Raw genomic sequence first — 16610 nt, 5'->3', positions numbered from 1 at the left:
ATCACAGCACTTCTCCTCTTTCTAAAGATCTAATTTAACTGTATGTATAATAAGTTTGGACACCTACCTACCTACTTTATTTGTACTATTTTCTACATTGTAGAATAATAGTGAAGACATAAAAAACAATAAATAACACATGTTGAATCATGTAGTAACCAGAAAAGTGTTAAACAAATCAAAATATATTTTATATTTGAAATTCTTAAAAGTAGCCACCCTTTGCCTTGATGACAGCTTTCCACACTCTTCTCATTCACTCAATCAGCTTCATGAGGCAATCACCTGGAATGCATTTCAATTAACAGGTGTGCCTTGTTAAAAGTTACTTTGTCGAATTTCTTTCCTTCTTAATGCATTTGAGCGAATCAGTTGTGTTGTGACATCATTTATTTTTCAACAGGACAATGACCCACAACACACCTACAGGCTGTGTTATGGCTATTTGACCAAGGAGAGTGATGGAGTGCTGCCTCAGATGACCTGGCCTCCACAATCACCCAACCCAATTGAGATGGTTTGGAACGCAGAGAGAAGAAAAAGCATTTTTTAAAGAACTCTTTCAAGGCTGTTGGAAAAGTATTCCAATTGAAGCTGGTCGAGAGAATGCCAAGAGTGTGCAAAGCTGTCATCAAGGCAAAGGGTGGCTACTTTGAAGAATCTAAAATATATTTTTATTTGTTTAACACTCTTTTTTTGGTTACTACATGATTCCATATGTGTTATTTCATAGTTTAATTTAACTGTATGTATCATAAGTAGACCATGTAGAAAATAGTACAAATAAAGAAAAGCCATTGAATGAGTAGGTATGTCCAAACTTTTGACTGGTACTGTATATCAATGGTGTGTAAATAGTATGTGTTGTCTCTCGGTGTCTTTCGAATATATAACTCTTATTTTATTGTAATTTTTTACTTAATGTAATATCTAATTTTTATTTATTTAACTAGGCAAGTCAGTTGAGGACAAATTTACAATGAGGGCGGGATGGCGCTGGACCAATTGTGCGCCGTCCTACTCGCAATCACGACCGGTTGTGATACAGCCTGGACTCAAACCAGGGTCTGTAGTGACGCATCTAGCACTGAGATGCAGTGCCTTAGACCGCTGCGCCACAGTCTAAAACAATTCTGTACTTTGTTGTGTGTTTTATGTGGACCCCAGGAAGAGTAACTGCTGCATATGGGTTGCCTCATTATGAAATATCAGCTGCTCACTGGGAGCACAATGCACTGTTGTACTACAAACCACAATGCACTGTTGTACTACAAACCACAATGCACTGTTGTACTACAAACCACAATGCACTGTTGTACTACAAACCACAATGCGCTGTTGTACTACAAACCACAATGCGCTGTTGTACTACAAACCACAATGCGCTGTTGTACTACAAACCACAATGTGCTGTTGTACTACAAACCACAATGTGCTGTTGTACTACAAACCACAATGTGCCGTTGTACTACAAACCACAATGTGCTGTTGTACTACAAACCACAGAAGCCGTCCTTGGAACAACAATGAATGTGAAACACGAACCCATAACAGGTGTGCTATTGTGAACAGCAGAACCACGGGTGTAATAGCAGTACTATTTTGGATGAAAAAGTCACACAATTCCCTCAACATGTTACAAAGGTTTTATATCTACAAAACCACACATCCATGAATTGACGATGTCTGGGTCGGATCGTAAGATTTTAAGGCTAGTAGAAGTACAACTGTAAACTCCTTAAGCATGTGGTGGGCAGGTATATGACCTTGACTTGACATGGATGTAGACACAAAAGAGCCACAAATGTGCAAAAGAAGCTCTGTGGGATTGTCATCCAAGTCGAGGTTGTTATGAACACTCCAAATAATAACGCACGTGCATTTAGTCTTACATGTGAACAATAGCCCATGCTGAACGTAGGGCCAACGTATAAACGCAAGGGACAAGAGAAGATATTGTGAGCTACATATTGGAAGTAAATCAACATGCCACAACTGTACACTCCTCTTTATCTGAACCCTAAAACCTCCCACACTTTCCTCTCTTCCCTCCCTGCAGCAGTAATGTTACATCTGTCACCGTTAGATGGCCCGTCAGTTAACACATCAGCCTGAACAATGAAATCAATAAAAGCCCTAGGTTTCTTTTTTGTCACCCCAAAGTAGGCTTGTTAAGTGCTAGGACGTATGAGGTCTGTGTTGTCCGCTTTTCAATTTCCTGCACCAGTGCCCTCCCCTGGGCACAGGGGCAGCGCTAGCCCTCTTCTCTGGGCCTGCATCCCAAATATATACTGCATTACTTTTGACCCGTAGTGCACTACATAGGAAATAGGGTGCCATTTGTACGTAGATGGAGGTGGTTTTCGTTTACACCGTCTTTGGAGGAGGCCTGTCAGTTAGACTACCTACAACTTATGGTGGCGGTGGCCATAGAATGACACTGTCACTGCGGCGTATTGGTAAAAACAAAAAAAATACTGCTTCAGCTGGTATGTGAGAAATGAATCATATTCTTTAAGGCCATGGTATCTGCAAGTCAACAACATCAATTGGTTAGATGGCCTCAAATTTATGAAGTCTTCATTGTACATGCAAAAGGAGAACATTGCAAATGTTCAATCTACCACATTTTACTTGTCATCCAAATGAGCACACACTGGTTGAATCAACATTGTTTCCAAGTCATTTCAATTAAATTAAGTTGAATCAACGTGGAATAGACATCTGTGCCCAGTGGGTAGTAATATGAGCCAGCCAGGACAATAGGAAATGAGTCTACCCTACAAGTTAGACTTTCAGAGCAATCAGGCGGTAGAATACTGCCCAGATTGTCTGTCGGTTAGGCCTGACAGACAATCTGGGAGGGGAGAGTATTCATACATAAATATAAAAGTATTCATACCCCTTGATTTATTCCACATTTTGTTGTGTTACAGCCTTATTTCAAAATGTATTAAATATATGTTTTTCTCACCCACGTACACACAATAGCCCATGATGACAAAGTGAAAACATGTTTTTAGAAATGTATGCTAATTTATTCAATTAAATTCAGAAATATCTCATTTCCATAAGTATTCACACCCCTGAGTCAATACTTTGTAGATGCACCTTTGGCAGCGATTACAGCTGTGAGTCTTTCTGGGTAAGTCTCTAAGAGCCTTCCAAACCTGGATTGTGCAACATTTACCCATTATACTTTTCTAAATTATTCAAGATCTGTCAAATTGATTGTTTGTCATTGCTAGACAAGCATTTCGAGGTCTTGCCATAGATTTTCAAGTAGATTTAAATCAAAACTGTAATTCGGCCTCTCAGGAAGATTCACTGTCTTCTTGGTAAGCAACTCCAGTGTATTTTTGTCCTTGTGTTTTAGGTTATTGTTGTGCTGAAAGTTGAATTCATCTCTCAGTGTCTGATGGAAAGCAGACTGAACCAGGTTTTCCTCCAGATTTTTCCTATGCTTAACTCCATTTTGTTTATTTTTTATCTTGAAAAACAAATTCATAAAAATATTATTGGATTTGCCCCAAACATAACACTTTGTATTCAGGAAAAAAAGTAAAATGCTTTGCCACATTTTTTGCAGTATTACTTTAATGCCTTGTTGCAAAAAGGATGCATATTTTTAAACATGTGTAGTCTGTACAGGCTTCCATTTCATTCTGTCAATTAGATAGTATTATAGAGTAACTACAATGTTGTTGAGCCATCTTCAGTTCTCTCCCATCACTCTGCAACTGCTTTAAAGTCACCATTGGCCTCATGGTGAAATCCCTGAGCAGTTTCCTTCCTCTCTGGCAACTGAGTGAGGAAGGACGGCTGTAACTTTGTAGTGACAGGGTGTATCACACTATCCAAAGTGTAATCAACAACTTCACCATGCTCGAAGGGATTTTCAATGTCTGCTTTTTAATTATATCCATCTACCAATAGGTGCTGTTTTTTTGCGAGGCATTGGAAAACCTCCCTAGTCTTTGTAGTCGAATCTGTGTTTTAAATTCACTGCTCGACTGAAGGACCTTACAGGAAAATTGAACTGTATGTGTGGGGTACAGTCCATGCAATTTATTTTGTGACTTGTTAAGCACATATTTACTCCTGAACCTATTTAAGCAAAAATTAACTAAAGACATTTCAGCTCTTAATTTTTTTCATTAATTTGTAAACATTTTGAAAAACATAATTCCACTTTGACGTTATGGGGTAGTGTATGTAGGCCAGTAACCAAAAAATCTCAATCCATTTTAAATTCAGGCTGTAACACAATTTATTTGGGAAAAAGTGAAGGAGTGTGAATACTATATGAAGACACTGTATAGTGTCTTCTTTAATTGAGGAAATAAGAACAATCTGAAATGTCTTTTTGACTCTGTCGCATAGCTAACTAAAAAGCAGCATTCCCCAAGAGAGGATGGCTTTCACTTCAGCAGTAATAAATTCATGAGCTTCTGTGAGGAAAAATCATGATCATTAGAAAGCAAATCACAGACTCCTCTTTAAATCTGTGTATTCCTCCAAAGCTCAGTTGTCCTGAGTCTGCACAACTCTGCCAGGACCTAGGATCAAGAGAGACACTCAAGTGGTTTAATACTATATCTCTTGACACAATGATGAAAATAATCATGGCCTCTAAACCTTCAAGCTGCATACTGGAACCTATTCCAACTAAACTACTGAAAGAGCTGCTTCCTGTGCTTGGCCCTCCTATGTTGAACATAATAAACGGCTCTCTATGGACCAAACACACTAAAAGTGGCAGTAATAAAGACTCTTGAAAAAGCCAAACCCTGACCCAGAAAATATAAAAAACTATAGGCCTAATATCGAATCTTCCATTCCTCTCAAACATTTTAGAAAAAGCTGTTGCGCAGCAACTCACTGCCTCTCTGAAGACAAACAATGTATACGAAAAGCTTCAGTCTGGTATTAGACCCCATCATAGCACTGAGACTGCACTTGTGAAGGTGGTAAATTACCTTTTAATGGCGTCAGACTGAGGCTCTGCATCTGTCCTCGTGCTCCTAGACCTTAGTGCTGCTTTTGATACCATCGATCACCACATTCTTTTGGGGAGATTGGAAACCCAAATTGGTCGACGCGGACAAGTTCTGGCCTGGTTTAGATCTTACCTGTCGGAAATATATCAGTTTGTCTCTGTGAATGGTTTGTCCTCTGACAAATCAACTGTAAATTTCGGTGTTCCTCAAGGTTCCGTTTTAGGACCACTATTGTTTTCAATATAAGTGAAGTGGATGGCTGCAAACGTTCTACTTTTAAACTCGGACAAAACAGAGATGCTTGTTCTAGGTCCCAAGAAACAAAGACATATGCTGTTGAATCTGACAATTAATCTTGATGGTTGTACAGTTGTCTCAAATAAACCTGTGAAGGACCTCGGCGTTATTCTGGACCCTGATCTCTCTTTTGACGAACATATCAAGACTGTTTCCAGGACAGCTTTTTTCCATCTACGTAACATTGCAAAAATGAGAAACTTTCTGTCCAAAAATGCTGAAGAAAAATGTATCCATGCTTTTGTTACTTCTAGGTTAGACTACTGCAATGCTCTACTTTCCGGCTACCCGGATAAAGCACTAAATAAACTTCAGTTTGTGCTAAATACGGCTGCTAGAATCCTGACCAGAACCAACAAATTTGATCATATTACTCCAGTGCTAGCCTCCCTACACTGGCTTCCTGTTAAGGCAAGGGCTGATTTCAAGGTTTCACTGCTAACCTGCAAAGCATTACATGGGCTTGCTCCTACCTATCTTGCAGACATCTCTAGCTTAAAACCCTCTTAAAGATCAACCCCTTTTTTCATTTTTCACCTAAAATGACATACTCAAATCTAACTGCCTGTAGCTAAGGCCCTGAAGCAAGGATATGCATATTCTTGGTACCATTTGAACAGAAATACAATGGTTTGTGGAAATGTGAAAGGAATGTAGGAGAATATAACACAATAGATATGGTAAAAGATAATACAAAGAAAAAAACAACCATTCTTTATCTTTGTACCATCATCTTTGAATTGCAAGAGAAACACCCTAATGTATTATTCCATCCCAGGTGCAATTTTTCTTTATTAATAACTTTTCATGTACAAAATTGTGCACTCTCCTTAATTATGGCTGCGATCCCCGTACAGGGATCAACATCAGGGGAAATTTCAGAGTGACAACTAAAAATACAACTTCGTAACATTAAACATTCTTGAAAATGCAAGTGTCTTACATCATTCAAAAGATTAGAATTTTGGTAATCAAACTATGTTTTCCAATTTCAAATAGCTATTACAGAGAACAAATCCCATGCTTTTGTTTGAGAAGAGCAATCAACAACAGAAACATTTTCCACCAAGACAGTTTTTACACATTCACATCTGAAGGTAAAATTATGACTTACATTCTGATATCTTGCTCTTATTTCTCTTCCTGAGGGTCCCAGTGATCAAATGAAGTGCCGTTTTCTTTGATAAAATAGCATGGCTACAATAGCATGGCTACTGTAAATTGGACAGTGCAGTTAGATTATCAAGAATTTAAGCTTTCTGCCAATATCAGATATGTCTAATTCCTGGGAAATGTTCTTGTTACTTACAATCTCATGCTAATCGCATTAGCCTACATTAGCTCAACCGTCCCGTGGAATTGACACTGATCCAGAAGAAGTTTTAAACTTACGGATTTTGATGGGGATTTTTAAAATTATGTTACTCAGATTGACACACAGGTGCATCAATGAACTCTTAAGGATTAAACTGTAACTGTTTAAGTTACCATTGGCCTCCTGGTGAAATCTCTGCTCAGTTTCCTTCCTCTCGGGCAACTGAGTTAGGAAGGATGCCTGTATCTTTGTAATGACTGGATATATTGACACGCCATCCTAAGTGTAATTAATAACTTCACCATGCTGAAAGGGATATTCAGTGTTTAATTTAAATTATTATTTTCCATGTCAGAAGAAGTCAACACCTCTGTCAATTCCAGTAGTGTACCCTTTCGAGAGGAGAAACAAACAAAGGCTCAGTTTATGGAGCACAACAACATCTGCATTTAGGTAAAATATTATTTTGCCTAGCAAAACACCCTGCTGCCACTAGAGAGCTAAATAGGATGACAGAGTGAGAATCAAGAACAGTCAGATAGGGACTGACTGATGGAACCACAGGTACCCTGAGAGCAGTGGCGTGTCCAGAACATTTTAAATGGGGTTGCAAAGGTAGGGCACAAACCAAGTTTAGTGGGGCCATAACAATTTGAAACTTAATCGATGCAAGTTTTTATATATATACAGTATATATATATATATATATATATATATACACACAGTATATATATATATAGTATATATATATATATATATATATATATATACAGTATATATATATATATATATATATATATATATATATATATATATATATATATATATATATATATATAGTATATATATATACAGTATATATATATATATATATAGTATATATATATAGTATATATATATATAGTATATATATATATATATATACACAGTACCAGTCAAAGATTTAGACACACGTACTCATCCCAGGATTTTTCTTCATGTTTTACTATTTTCTACATTATAGAATAATAGTTAAGACATCAAAACTAATAACAGATATGGAATCATGTAGTAACCACAAAAGTGTTAAACAAATCAAAATATATTGTATATTTGAGATTCTTCAAAGTAGCCACCCTTTGCCTTTATGACAGCTTTGCACACTCTTGGCATTCTCTCAAACAGTTTCATGAGGTAGTCACCTGGAATGCATTTCAATTAATATGTGTCTTGTTAAACATTTATTTGTGGAAATTATTTTCTTCTTAAAGCGTTTGAGCCAATCAGTGGTGTTGTGACAAGGTAGGGGTGGTATATAGAAGATAGCCCTACTTGGTAAAAGACCAAGTCCATATTATGGTAAGAACAGCTCACATAAGTAAAGATAAATGACAGTCCATTATTACTTTAAGACCGGAAGGTCAGTCAATCCGAAAAATGTCAAGAACTTTCTTCAAGTGCAGTCGAAAAAACCATCAAGCGTTATGATGAAACTGGCTCTCATGAGAACCGCCATGGGAAAGGAAGACCTAGTATTACCTCTGCTGCAGAGGATAAGTTCATTAGAGTTACCAGCCTCAGAAATTGCAGCATGTGTGGTTCCCACCATGAAGCATGGAGGAGGATGTGTGATGGTGTGGGGGTGTAATTTGCTGGTGACACTGTCTGTGATTTATTTATAATTCAAGGCACTTAACAAGCATGTCTACCACATAATTCTGCAGCGATACGCCATCCCATCTGGTTTGTGCTTAGTGGGACTATCATTTGTGTAAAGGCTGTGTAAGGGCTATTTGACCAAGAAGGAGAGTGATGGAGTGCTTCATCAGATAACCTGGCCTCCACAATCACCCGACCTCAACCCAATTGAAATGGTTTGTGATTAATTGGACCACAGAGTGAAGGAAAAGCAGCCAACAAGTGCTCCGCATATACGGGAGCTCCTTCAAGACTGTTGGAAAAGCATTTCAGGTGAAGATAGTTGAGAGAATTCCAAGAGTGCGCAAAGGTTGGCTAATTTGAAGAATCACAAATATATTTAGATTTGTTTAACCTCACTAGGGTACGTGGGATGCTAGACGCTAGCGTCCCACCTGGCCAACATCCAGAGAAATTGCAGAGCACCAAATTCAAAAACAGAAATACTCATTATAATAATTCATATAACATACAAGTGTTATACATCGGTTTAAAGATTAACTTCTTGTTAATCCAACCACGGTGTCAGATTTCAAAAAGGCTTTACGGCGAAAGCATACCATGCGATTATCTGAGAACAGCGCCCAGCAGACAAATCATTACAAACAGTAACCAGCCAAGTAGAGGAAATAGTGATAAAAAAAAATAAAAAAAATTGTGATAAAATTAATCACTTACCTTTGATGATCTTCACATGGTTGCACTAACAAGACTCCCATTTATTCAATAAATGTTAGTTTTGTTCGAAAAAGTCTGTTTATATCCAAAAACCTCCGTTTTGTTCGCGCGTTTTGTTCAGTAATCCACAGGCTCAAACGCAGTCACAACAAGCAGACGAAAAATCCAAATTATATTCATAAAGTTCATAGAAACATGTCAAACAATGTTTATAATCAATCCTCAGGTTGTTTTTAGCCTAAATAATCGATAATATTTCAACCGGACAATAACGTTGTCAATATAAAAGTTAAACAAGAAAGGCGCGCTCTCAGTCTCGAGCATAAAAAAGCTCTGGGAGACTGTAGGGTCCACTCATTCAGAGTAGTCTTACTCCCTCATTTTTCAATATACAAGCCTGAAGCCATTTCTAAAGACTGTTGACATCTAGTGGAAGCCATAGGAACTGCCATTTGAGTCCTAAGTCAATGGATACTGTAATGGCATTCAATAGAAAACTACAAACATAAAAAAATCCCACTTCCTGGATGGATTTTTCTCAGCTTTTGCCTGCCAAATCAGAAACTTTAGAGTGTTTTCTATTATATGCATATCCTAGCTTCTGGGCCTGAGTAGCAGGCAGTTTACGTTGGGCACGCTTTTCATCCGGAAGTGAAAATAGTGCCCCCCTACCCTAGTGAAGTTAACACTTTTTTAGTTACTACATGATTCCGAATGTGTTATTTCATAGCTTTGAGGTCTTCACTATTATTCTACAATGTAGAAAATAGTTTTTTTTTAACTTGAATGAGTAGGTGTGTGTGCAAACGTTTGACTGGTACTGTAATTATGATGGTTCAATGCATTAAATGCTTAAGCTGGTACATTTTCCTGTTCAAATAAATAATAAATCAATTCAAACATTCTTGTTACCTTGTTTGCATTCAAGATCAGGATATTATGTAAGGGTATTAGCATACAGCAGTAAATTCACTTGAAAGTGTCATCCATAGTGCAAATTATACCATGACATTCGAAGGTCGCTACGTTTGTAATGGAACCTCCTATGTGGATTTTTTGTTTTAATGGGCTTTATAGTAAAGACTTAATTTAACTGCAAAAATGTATTACCTTCTAATGTGTCATGAATAGGGCTGTTACGGTGACCGTATTACCGCCTCACTGGCAGTCACAAGTCATGACCGCAGTCAAATTATATGTGACAGTTGAGTTACGGTAACCAGGCTACTCCAAAAATGCACTATGACGCCTCTGATGGTCATTAGCAGCCTACCAAACTTGCTAATGGCCATCTCTAATGGCCGGTACTCAGCCCTTTATTGTCCCTCTAAATCACTCTGACATCAGTGCAAGTGTAATAGAAAATCAAATCAAACACTTCATGAGAGCCCTGGCGTTCAGAGTGTGAGTGGAATAGGATCCGCTGTTGCCCAGCAAGAGCCAGCTCCTCATAGCTGGTTGATGCATGGAATTAAATAAATGTTCCTATAAGCCCATGTTGCAGAACATTTCCATAGGCTATGCAATTGTGTGAGAAAACATAGTTTTGATGACACATTAATCCGCTTCACAAACAGTGTAGCCTACATGGTATATTAAAAAGTATCTTCCATTCGCTATTCGAGCGCAGGCTACAGATTATGGTTTTCCTGGGCCATTCTAAATAAAAAAATTATTCCACATATACAGTATATTATTAGTAGGCTATATGTAAAGGCCAGATGAAATTGAGCATAGTCTGATGGTTGAGAATATTATCAAGGGCTTGTCAAATTGTGAATGAGAGACTGATGAAGTGTGTGTGTGCGCAGCCTGCACAAATCATCATTAGAGTAGCCTCACGCAGCCTTATAACGTATTAGAAATCAAAACATATAGCCTAACGTTTGTATCACAACTAAAGTTGCAGAAATAATTAAGTTAAGCATATAGGAGGACCTGTTTCTTTGTTAACCCCTCAACACAGAATAGCCACATGTGCACACTCCCTCAAATCGTTTGGGGAAAATATCCTGTCTATTTCATTCAGCTATGTTTAATTGTGTTGTTCTTACTATAAAATAATGCCACAGGAATTATATGCAAATCTTGCCTGCTAAATTAACCATAGTAGCCCACAGCCATATGGGCCTAGCATAAGGACCACGTGTTACTCACTAATGCCTACTAAAATAAGTCCAGCACCCAAACAGTGCACTGTGCACCTGCCATTTGAAATCTATTACGAACACCGTACCTATAATGACACTCAGCCTACCAGGTGTTGTGTATTCAGGGATGCCAAGGGAAGCCAGGCTTCCCCAATCATTTTCTTTTCATAAAAAAAAACTATTTATCATTTGTGTCTATCCGTTTCATAATTTTCCTTCAATTCGCATGAGGCTGAATCTATTTCATCATCAGAGAAAGCATCCAAGCGAGGAAACATGGACCCTTTTTCTTAGTATCTGTAGCCTATGTATTTGATGCTGTCTGACCAAAAATAATATGAAATGTCAGACTATTTTTGGCCAAACAGCATCAGATACATGGGCTACATATACTAAGACAGAGGGGCGCTGTTTCACTAGCTCTGATATTTTCTCCAGTGAGATTGAATCTTGCTGTCAGTGTGCGTCTTGGTCAAGATTACCAATATATTCAGATCTCAGAATTTCTTTGGAGACCAATCAGATTAACCCTAACCCATCCCCTGGACATGCCACTGGCTAAGAGGACAATTTGTTACATGACTGAGAAAAGCTGATCAAATATTTTTCCGTCACTGTGTACAGTATAAGAACAATAATAGGTCAATGCAATGTGTGTTTGAGGCCATATGTGTCTTTATTTTTTATTTATTTAATTTCAAGACAGTTAAGAACAAATTCTCATCTACAATGACGGCCAAACCCTAAACCGGACGATGCAGGGACAATTGTGCGCCACCCTATGGGACTCCCAATCATGGCCAGTTGTGATACAGCCCAGGATCGAACCAGGGTCTGTAGTGACACCTCTAGCACTGAGATGCAGTTCCTTAGACATAGTAATTAACACAAAGCACATCACACAACATAAATTGAAAATAGAGATTTACTCAAGGAACGCTCTACTTCACAGCATCCTTCTAAAAGGCGCTGCATTTTCAATCCGACGTCTGCATTGGCCGTAGAGCATTTACGGTGATATGGCCTCTGCAGAAATCAAGGCATTCATACTTTTGTGCTTCGCTTTGCGGAGCAGAGTAGAGATGTTGGAGTAGCGCTGTTGTGAAGGCACTTGTCAAGGAAGGCGCATCGCGTTGCGGTGCAGAGCTCGATTTGGCCTCCGTAAGCTTCTGGAGGCTCCGCAATTGCATCACAACCTCCATACGGAGCCTCCAGACAGCATTGCCTGATCAAGCATAAATCTATAAGCATAGCCTACTACAGCATCCCTAGCCACTTCATGAACCACAGTGGATCCCACTATTTGATGAGGAAAAGCGATGCTGATGCAAAATCGATCAAGACTCAAGTACATTTTTGTCACAGTATTTATCATTATACACTATGTAAGTCCTACCTACTGCAAGACACATACTGTTTTGAATGGGTTTCATGCTTATATAATCAAATTCAGGAAAACCAAGTCATTTAAGACAGAGGTTCCCAACCAGGGGTACTAGGAGCCCTGGGTAGTACTGTGGCCCTAAAGGGCAAACCAGCTTTCACAATAATAGGCTGCATAGTTTGGTAAAAGGCTGTGAAATAGACTAATCGGTACGAGACAACATACACATGGCCAAGTTCATGTAAAGTGGTGTTGTTTACGTCATTACCTAAGAACGCACTACCACTACTGCTTTTACAACTAATAGTCTCAGCACCTGTAACTCGTCACAATTTTAAAGTTACTTTTGATTTCTTTTATCCACTAACTTTTGAAAATGGTGCCAACAAAAAGGAGGAGGAGATGAAAGAAAGTAAACAAGAAGAAGAACATGTGAACCAGCAACCTGAGCCTAACGTTAACGTTAGACATGACGACATCAGTAACGTTAGGGCTGCTATTCACGACATAGAAAATGAGAGAAATTAAGAAGTTAGCTACATCAAGACAACCCAACTGGGCAGTGAAGTGCTTTCTGGAATTTCTGTCAGAAAATGGGATAACATCATTCGGGCAACTCATTTGTAATAAAAAAGAACCAAGAACCACAGATATCCAATGGAAAGAGAGAGAGAATCGTCACGGCTGCATGTATGACAACCTAGGGAACGAGCTCTTCCGTATCATAAATAAATAGCTGTCAATGCTGTGACCATCCGAAAAAAATATCATTGTGGTTTCTATTCATATCTGCTGTAACAATGCCTTTGCTTCAATGTTGAAGCGCCGTTTTTAGATCCATGGACAGCGCCCTTATACAAGGTTTCAATCTGGCATTCAATTTTCCTAAGCATAGACCAGACGTGCTCTATTTTCAGCACCATGGACAGCGACCCTAGAAACCAAGGTTCTGGAACTATCAACAAGCTCTTGGGTAGTTTACATGGCAGCCAATACAAATAGAACGACCAGAGAATGCCAAAAATGTCACTTAACAAATCAAATCAAAATCAAATCAAATTTATTTATATAGCCCTTCGTACATCAGCTGATATCTCAAAGTGCTGTACAGAAACCCAGCCTAAAACCCCAAACAGCAAGCAATGCAGGTGTAGAAGCACGGTGGCTAGGAAAACCTCCCTAGAAAGGCCAAAACCTAGGAAGAAACCTAGAGAGGAACCAGGCTATGTGGGGTGGCCAGTCCTCTTCTGGCTGTTCCGGGTGGAGATTATAACAGAACATGGCCAAAATGTTCAAATGTTCATAAATGACCAGCATGGTCGTATAATAATAAGGCAGAACAGTTGAAACTGGAGCAGCAGCACGGTCAGATGGACAGGGGACAGCAAGGAGTCATCATGTCAGGTAGTCCTGGGGCATGGTCCTAGGGCTCAGGTCCTCCGAGAGAGAGAAAGAGAGAATTAGAGAGAGCATATGTGGGGTGGCCAGTCCTCTTCTGGCTGTGCCGGGTGGAGATTATAACAGAACATGGCCAAGATGTTCACATGTTCATAAATGACCAGCATATTCAAATAATAAGAAGGCAGAACAGTTGAAACTGGAGCAGCAGCACGGCCAGGTGGACTGGGGACAGCAAGGAGTCATCATGTCAGGTAGTCCTGGGGCATGGTCCTAGGGCTCAGGTCCTCCGAGAGAGAGAAAGAAAGAGAGAATGAGAGAATTAGAGAACACACACTTAGATTCACACAGGACACCAAATAGGACAGGAGAAGTACTCCAGATATAACAAACTGACCCCAGCCCCCCGACACATAAACTACTGCAGCATAAATACTGGAGGCTGAGACAGGAGGGGTCAGGAGACACTGTGGCCCCATCCGAGGACACCCCCGGACAGGGCCAAACAGGAAGGACATAACCCCACCCACTTTGCCAAAGCACAGCCCCCACACCACTAGAGGGAACCAGTGTTACTGCATGTAGCATCACATTTAGTTGAAAAATGTATGTTTTGGGAAATAATCTTGATTTTTAATGAGGGTAACCCGTTGTATAAAAGCAATAATACACTCCAGTCCATGTGTTATGACATTTTTACCATGACTTTGGTGGTCTATGCCACTCAGCTTCACCTCGTAGCTATGACCACATCACATACATGATAGAAATGTCATAACACATGGCCTCGTTTTATTGCTTAAATAAGACATATCTGTATTTCTGCTTCAGTCTAGACAGAAGATTATCCGTGCCATACAACTGTGATAAATGCAATGCTGGCTTTGGCTGTTGCTCATTCCACCTGCATGATGTGCTCTAGGCTTAGAGCATGCCATTCAGGCTGTGAATTGCCCCTTTAGCTGCATTTATTGTGCTACTCTCGGCCCACGCCTATGTGAAGCATGATTAGCTATGATGGAGACAAATGCATGCAAATGCTATACGGGGGTGGCCTCAAGCATAAACAGCCCTTCTCAGCAGTGGGCCTGCCCACCAAGCAGTCCAGGAAGAACAGGGGACCTACTCTTCACAGCTCTGCTCTCTCAGCCTGACAGGCTCCATTGAAGACAAGATCGTAATGCCATCTTCCATATTTGCTGGCAATGACCTAGATGAAGAGACCTCTGAGCCATTTCTGGGTCAGCGAAAGATGGATCAGAGAGGGAAGTGCCCTGTTCATCAGTTGATATGCAGGAGCTCCTCTCTATGGTTCTGAAAACTCTAGATATTGAGCCAGACCTTAACAGCAGCCCGAGCAGAGTGTACATTCCTCAGTGTCCCAAGTTCTCCAATGAACTGTGTCAAACTTGGGCTAAGGTGAACTCAAGGTTCCATGTCTCAAGCCAGTGCAAGCCTTGGACCTTCATTACCACGAGGAGTTGGGACTGGACCAGTACCCCCATCATGGACCCCATTGTTGCGGCCATGGTCTCCCTCTCCCTTTATTTATTTAACCTTTATTTAACCAGGTAGGCAAGTTGAGAACAAGTTCTCATTTACAATTGCGACCTGGCCAAGATAAAGCAAAGCAGTTCGACAGATACAACGACACAGAGTTACACATGGAGTAAAACAAACATACAGTCAATAATACAGTATAAACAAGTCTATATACAATGTGAGCAAATGAGGTGAGAAGGGAGGTAAAGGCAAAAAAGGCCATGGTGGCAAAGTAAATACAATATAGCAAGTAAAACACTGGAATGGTAGTTTTGCAATGGAAGAATGTGCAAAGTAGAAATAAAAATAATGGGGTGCAAAGGAGCAAAATAAATTAATTAATTAAAATTAAATACAGTTGGGAAAGAGGTAGTTGTTTGGGCTAAATTATAGGTGGGCTATGTACAGGTGCAGTAATCTGTGAGCTGCTCTGACAGTTGGTGCTTAAAGCTAGTGAGGGAGATAAGTGTTTCCAGTTTCAGAGATTTTTGTAGTTCGTTCCAGTCATTGGCAGCAGAGAACTGGAAGGAGAGGCGGCCAAAGAAAGGATTGGTTTTGGGGGTGACTAGAGAGATATACCTGCTGGAGCGTGTGCTACAGGTGGGAGATGCTATGGTGACCAGCGAGCTGAGATAAGGGGGGACTTTACCTAGCAGGGTCTGGTAGATGACATGGAGCCAGTGGGTTTGGCGACGAGTATGAAGCGAGGGCCAGCCAACGAGAGCGTACAGGTCGCAATGGTGGGTAGTATATGGGGCTTTGGTGACAAAACGGATTGCACTGTGATAGACTGCATCCAATTTGTTGAGTAGGGTATTGGAGGCTATTTTGTAAATGACATCGCCAAAGTCGAGGATTGGTAGGATGGTCAGTTTTGCAAGGGTATGTTTGGCAGCATGAGTGAAGGATGCTTTGTTGCGAAATAGGAAGCCAATTCTAGATTTAACTTTGGATTGGAGATGTTTGATATGGGTCTGGAAGGAGAGTTTACAGTCTAACCAGACACCTAAGTATTTGTAGTTGTCCACGTATTCTAAGTCAGAGCCGTCCAGAGTAGTGATGTTGGACAGGCGGGTAGGTGCAGGTAGCGATCGGTTGAAGAGCATGCATTTAGTTTTACTTGTATTTAAGAGCAATTGGAGGCCACGGAAGGAGAGTTGTATGGCATT

Source organism: Oncorhynchus tshawytscha, linkage group LG01 (assembly GCF_018296145.1).
Source record: "Oncorhynchus tshawytscha isolate Ot180627B linkage group LG01, Otsh_v2.0, whole genome shotgun sequence".
In the NCBI taxonomy this organism is placed as follows: Eukaryota; Metazoa; Chordata; class Actinopteri; order Salmoniformes; family Salmonidae; genus Oncorhynchus; species Oncorhynchus tshawytscha.
Note: the sequence above shows the minus strand (reverse complement) of the source record.